Genomic DNA, 6,832 nt, shown 5'->3' on the forward strand with positions numbered 1-6,832 from the left:
CTCAGCCATCAGGTGAGCCAGTGGTGGAAAGGACTTGTGTAAATTAAATGGCCTAATTAGTAGGTATCCGGCCCACCTGCAAGATCAGGTGGACTGTGGTCAAGGTGATTTAGTCCAGGTGTCTCTCTTGCCGTCCCAATCTGTCATTGTGTGTGCACGTGTGTGTGTTGAATAGCAAGGTAGGTAGGTAGATATAGATGGATAATTTGCATGTATGTACACACACATATGACTAACTCTGAGCCTAGAAATGAATACGTAGAGTATTTTTATTACACATACAAGTCAGTATGGGGAAGTAATGGGAAATTTTCTCGCAGCTGTTCTCCCTTGTGGTACAGAAGCAGAGAAGGCACCTCACCAGGGGCTCGTGGTGCTGGCGGCACACTGGAGTCACCTGGGGAGCTTTCAAAAGCAGTGCCACCTGGCTCTCACCCGCTGCCCAGGAACACCAATTTATCTGGTCCAAAGAGCAACCTGAACATTCAGCAATCTCTCACTTTCCAAAAATGTCTCTGGAGAACTGATACAAATCACTAGACCTCTTTTTTGAAAGTCTGATTCAATAGATAGGGGTTTCACTGAACACTTTATAAATACCAAAACTTTGGATGACCTTTGGATGATCCTCAGGTCGAATATAGGACATACTGCCTTGAAATTGGAAGATGAATTGGATTGGGTGGATAAAGGCTTGGGGGAGGGCTGTTATAAATGAGACAGTTTTCTGAGTGGGCCACAAAACAAGCCCTGTGCTGAGAGAACCCCTGATGAATATAGTATTAGACAAAGGAAAGGCAAATCAGCTCTTGTCAGTTCCAACCAATTAGCAATAACTGCCTAAAGTACTGTTGGGGAAGGATTCTGAAGCAGAGTTCCTGTTCAGTGGGGACATGTGCCATGACCGATCAGCAGTGTCTGTCGCCACGGGCAGAGGGTGAGCTGCACACATGCCACATACTTGTTGTCTGGAGAGCCTTTGTAGGGCTGCCCCTGCAGCCCAGGCCCCGTGTGCTACTCTCAGTGCCTTTAATACCCAGCTGTGGGGGAAGGCTCCAGGCGGCCTGGGGAAGGGGAGAAATGCAAGTTTCCACCCCACAACTCTGTGCATGTCTCGCCAGGCATGAGTTTATCTCTGCTTGAAGAGGCTTTTGAAGGCATTGTTGTCATTCTTGTTAAATGCTGTGTAAATTAGGGGATTGAAGGAAGCATTGGAGTAGCCAAGCCACAGGAATGTGCTTCTCTGGTGGGCAGACTGCAAGCACAGAGGGGGCTGCTGAGCTCGTCAGGAAGAAGGGGTCCCAACACAGTACAAACACACCAATGAGGATGGCCGCTCTCAGGTTGGCCCTCTTCTCCTGCTGCCACCACAAGTCCCTGCTTGTCTGAAGGGCCACCATTGGGTGGCACACCATGAATACCATCTCAACCTCTTGAGGTGCCGCCTTCACCTGGAACAAAGGAAACATGGAATTAAAAAGAAAATACACTGGGTGAGTACAATGACATGAGGCTACTCCAGTCTTGGCTACCACCTCCCCTTGCAGCCTCATCCAAGCTGCATTTGACCATAATCCATCAAAAAATGTTAGGTGAAAGGTTTCTAAAACTGTAGGTTAAAATAGGGTCCAAAGGTTCTTCAGGGTGTGAGAGTGGCAGTCCTCACAAAGTCAAATAATATGATTAAAAAGGGAGGAAGGCAGTTAGTAGGGGCACCTTGGTGTCAGTCCCAGCTCTGCAGACTGTTTCTCCACCTCTGAAGTGAGGTGACCAGAGTCGTCACCTCTTGCTGTAAGGCTGTCATGGAGATGAACTGGGAATGTGTGTTGGGTGCACAGCACAACCCCTGGCCCATGCACTCATGCACTCAACACTGATGGAGTGGGCCTGGGGCTGAGATTAGGACCCCAAATGCAACAGACCCAGGCCTGCCCCTCACAAAGTTCACAGCTCAAGATGTAGCATGTAAACATTAATATTGAAAAAAAAAGTATAATTACTGTGCTGAATGAATTCAGTGTAAATTATGGGTCAATTCTGTATTGCCTAGCTTTCAAAAAACAAATTGTAAATGCTTTTGTGCTAATAACTAGCTTGCACTTAAGGAGCTTCTGGCCCATGCTCTGCCCCTCACTGCCATCCTCTGATTTAACTCTTACTTATCTCTCAGCTTAACAGCTACCACCCCTCTCAGAGTAGCCTTCCTGACCCTCTTAACTGAATCACATCTCCCTGTTTGTTTCTGCATTCTCCTCTTTTGAAGCAATTTGTGTGATTATGGGTGTGACACCTGGTTCAAGCCAAAGGAGGGCAGTGACTGTATCTCCCTCTTCCGATCCTGTTTGCTGTCTGGCAGCAGCACCTGGCACCTGGTAGGGACCCCAGGAAATAGCTGCTGAATTAATGATTGGTCATTACAAAAGAATGGTCCATGCCTACATTTCTCCTTCTTTCCTAAATGCTGCCAGACATGGCCACAACTGCTGCCAAACACACACGGACAAGAGGTTTCCAGGCAAGTTGTTAGTCACAACTAGAAGCAACTTTCAGGACAGCCACATGACTGTGAAGCACTTTGCAGTGTCCACGCATATTCCTGTGTCTTCTCACGTGGGTCACAGTGGCCAAAGCTAAGGGAGTTGGCGGGGGTGATGGTGGGGGGTCCAGGATGCCTGACTTATGCAAACCCAGGACTCCTCCTTTAAATTCGGTGCCTTCCTCTGCTTCTCCTACCCCCCTGGCTCTGTTTATTTGTAAAATCACTAAGTCGGCCTGCAAAGAGGTCATGAAGATGTGGGCAAAGAAGAGTCCTTTCCTTTGTGAGTGTTCCCCCAGTATTTTGAGACCCTGCCCCCCCCCCCCCCGACTGCTTCACTCCTATGAAGGTCAGATCCTGTGAGCACGGGGACAGTGCTCTGGAGTTATGTTGCCAGAGACAGCGAGGATTAATGAAAAGTGAATGAAAAGAGCAGTGACTTTAGGTTTGGTACAAGCTTCAGCTTCTCTACCCAACAACTGTGTGTGGTCTTGGATAAACTGTCTGTGGTGCTTTGGTTTTCTCTAATGTAAAATGAGTGCTGTGTGGCAGAGACAGTTAGTGATCCCCTAGATTTCATGTGGGGAGCCAAGTGAAGTGACTGGCCATGGGTTGTGAACAGAAGTGACACGGATCCACTTGAGGGACAAGGCAGGTGAAAGCTGCTCTACAGTAGCCCCTCTTCTGTTATCAGAAGGGGATATGTTCCAAGAACCCCAGTGGCTGCCTGAGACCTGGGATAGGACCAAACTTTATGCTACATACTATGTTTTTTCCTATACAGCAGGTCCTTGAATAACATTGTTTCTTTCAATGCTGTTTCATCATAACACTGATGAGAAGCTGTAGGAACTTAACTCTTTTTTGTATAAATTAGCTTGTGGTTAATTGATTTCCTTATATGTCATTTCACTTAAAGTCACAGAACCTACTGGTGTTGTCAAGTAGGGACTTACTGCACTCACCTTCTCACTTAAAGGAAGAACTTCACAGCTTCTGCTTGTCAGAGCTGCATTGTCAGCATCACTGCTTTTGCATTTTGGGATCACTATTAAGTAAAATAAGGGGGACTTACCACGAGCACTGCTATGCTACAACAGTCGGTCTGGTAACTGAGAGGCAGCTACCAAGTGGCTAGTGGGCGGGCAGCATCTGCAGGGTGGAGACGCTGGACGGAGGGATGAGCTGCACTCCGAAGACTTCATCATGCTACTAAGAACAGCACACAATTTAAAACTTCTGAATTGTTTATATGTGGAATTTTCCACTTAATATTGTCAGACTTCGGTTGACCTCAGATAACTGAAACCACAAAGGTAAGGAAAACTGTGGATAAGAGGGAACTACTGTATCACCACAGCAATCTTGGAAGCCACATGTTCCAAGTGTCAGAGCTGAAAAAATGACAAGTGGCCCAGATCCATGAGCCTAGAGGAGAGCTATGCAGGAGGGCACCAGACCCACACTGCATCCCAAGTGAGAATGAAATAAACTCAGCAACATTACCCAGGAGTTTGAGTGACAACTTGCTGGCACCTAAAGAAGCAGGATGCTCTCAAACACCATCTCACCTACAATCTTAGCATCAAATGATTGACTCTCAGCCATGACTTAGACCAATACTGTGTATTAGAGAGGAGAAATTGCAACCCAAAGCGGGGAAGCAGCGTGCGCCAGGTCCACTGCCAGTGAAATACCGTGCTGAGGAACAACAGTGTCCCTGCCTACCAGAGCACTTTCTCCCCTACCAGTGGCCACCCCGGTGATTGGCTAGGCTCTTGTGTAGTTATATCTTTGTGTCACCTGTCTGAATGGGTTCTGTCAAAAGTGAACACTAAACTCAGGATTGTCAAGCCTTTCTGACATCCATTTCACCATGATTTTTCTGGGTGCACATTGGATTGATGCCGCTATTAAAAGTCAGTCCTACCTCAGCAATCAGACAGAAATGTTATAATCACTCCATGCATTTCCAAGGGACCTTTCAAAGAACATCATTAATTCTGAATAAAGCTCTCCCCTAACACTTTCTAATTATAATCTTGATATTCCTATTTTGTGCTACAAAATCCCTTTGCCATTTAGAAAGGTGGGGAAAGCTTGCCTTTCAAAACACGTATATTTGAGTAGCCAAAGTAGCTGAGTTAATGTACTGAAAACAAAACAACAAAACCTTTCCCTCTTTCTTCTCTCATAACCCCTTTCCCTGGTCCATATATTGTATTTGGAAAGGGACAGTAAGTCTTGTTATTATCAAAGACAGTGAGCCTGAGACATACACCCCCCCCCCACCATTCCCACCTCCCACCTCCAAAAGGAAAATTTGGGTTTTCTAGGCTGAGGAGTTAATTAATATGCATTAGGGCCTGGCCAAAAGACAGAAAGCCTCGATTTTAAATACAGTCCAGAGTTCTGCCAAATGCCGGATTCTTCATCTCATTCACCCCCAGGGTAATGCTCAGGCCCACAGCAGACTACCAGGCCACACTGGGTTACTTCCTTACTCCATCCACCTCCGCCCACCCCCGTGTACCAGGCACTGTGCTAGGAGCTTCACAGTCTATATCATGCAATCCTCACCAACAGCCCTATGAAGCAGGAGCTCACTTGTTTAAAGATGAGGAAACGAGATGCATAGAGAGGAAACAACTGCCCCAGTGTCCCCAGCTGGGATTTAATGTCAGGGTACTTTTTCTGCCAAAGTCACTGCAGGACAGCACTGAGGTTGGGATGGTGAAAGTGACGCTTGGATTATTTTTTATCCTCACTTCCCCCCTTGGCAAGGAACTGGCCAATAGTGTTAAGGGATACAGTCTCTGGACCGGAGAGGATGGATGGAAAATAAGGGGTGAAGGGTCACAGGAATTCACTCAAGTACGGGGCGAATTCCCAGCCCCCACAGTGCCACTTGGTCTAGCGGGGACCAGGAGGTTGGCGGCAGCCGGGGTCACGCGAACCCAATCGCCGGCTCCAGGGGAAAAGCAACAGAGGGCACAGCTGAGCAGACAAGCTCTCATCACTCCCTGGAAGCTCCGCCCTGCTTCTGATGCGTGGTTCGGCGGAACCAGCTACAGCCCTGGTGTGCAGGTGCTGAAACACCTTGCCGCAGAGCACCAAAAACGCAGTGGCGAACCATTCGCGTACCCGCCGGGTGCAGGTGTGAGCCCCATTCGTGTACTCTTTAGGCAAACAGATGGCAAATTCCGCGTGCGCTCCAGGTGCACAGTGGCCGACCTTGGTGTGCGCGCTCCAAGTGAGCAAGCTTCCGCCTTCACCCCTCCCTTTTGCGCAGCGTTCTCTTCAGCCAGTGTCCTCTTCCCCCAACCCCGCACCACGCAGCCCCCCCCCCTCACCTGCACGGTGGCGGGCAAAGGTAGCACGGCCCTGCGGCGACGGCTGTAGCTAAACTTGGCCGCCTAGTAGAACTCCCAGTAAACAAACAGCACCACTCCAAGCGACAGAGAGAAGGCACTGCAAGTTAAAAAGACGGCGTAGGGGTATTCCTGGCTCCAAGCAGCGCCTCCAGGGCGATCAGTGCAGAGAGCTCCCAGGTGAGCTCGATCACAAGCTTAGAAGTTCGGCGTCGGGTGCTCGGCATGTACTGCAGGTGGTACGTGATGGTCCAGTAGCGTCCAGGGCTATGGCCGCCACATTCCAGATGCTGGCGGTGCAGCATAGCACGGCGAAGGAGATCCAGTCCACACGTGGCACAGGTTCCTGCCCAGACACCAAGGTCGCCCGGCCGACAGCTCCGTCACCGGGCTCAGAGGCATCACCAGCGCTGCCACTAGCACGTCAGACATGGTCGTCGAAGCTACCAAGTTATGTAGCACACGGTGAAAGGCACGGACGCACAGGATGGTGACCAGAAACAACAGGTTCCACGGAAAAGTGGGCGCAATCAGCAGCACCAGCAGCGTCACCACCAGCACAGTGAAGATGGAGGAGGGCGGCTCTCGGGTGGGCTGGGTGGCGCCACCCGAAATCAACCGGAAGACTCCATCAGGGCTTGGGCTGCTGCTGCAGGCCTTGGGTCCCAGGGAAAGGGCGACACCCGCAGCTGCGGCCGAGAGGTTAGTGGTCGCCATGGCGCCCTGCGCACCGATCTCCGCACCCCTAAAGCAGACACACACGCAGCCTGCGTCTCTGTACGGACTGGGTGGGCGGTGACGTGGAAGGGGCCTCTGAGTGCAGTAAGAGATCCAGGTGTGACAACCCTGGTACCTCTTCATGCCGCAGCCCCGGTTCAGCGCCTCTGCCTGGAGCTCCGTTTTTCAGTGGAGGAAAATGAGAGTG

At 49.9% G+C, this 6,832-nt stretch overlaps 1 pseudogene; it reads right to left on the reverse strand.

The window, feature by feature from the left end:
- Positions 1–280: 280 nt before the first annotated feature.
- LOC123810421 lies at positions 281–6,624 on the reverse strand (annotated as a pseudogene).
- Between the last annotated feature and the right edge of the window lie 208 nt (positions 6,625–6,832).

The sequence above is a fragment of the Phyllostomus hastatus genome, unplaced genomic scaffold, assembly GCF_019186645.2.
Source record: "Phyllostomus hastatus isolate PE091 unplaced genomic scaffold, TTU_PhHast_1.1 phas_scaffold_60, whole genome shotgun sequence".
Lineage (NCBI taxonomy): Eukaryota > Metazoa > Chordata > Mammalia > Chiroptera > Phyllostomidae > Phyllostomus > Phyllostomus hastatus.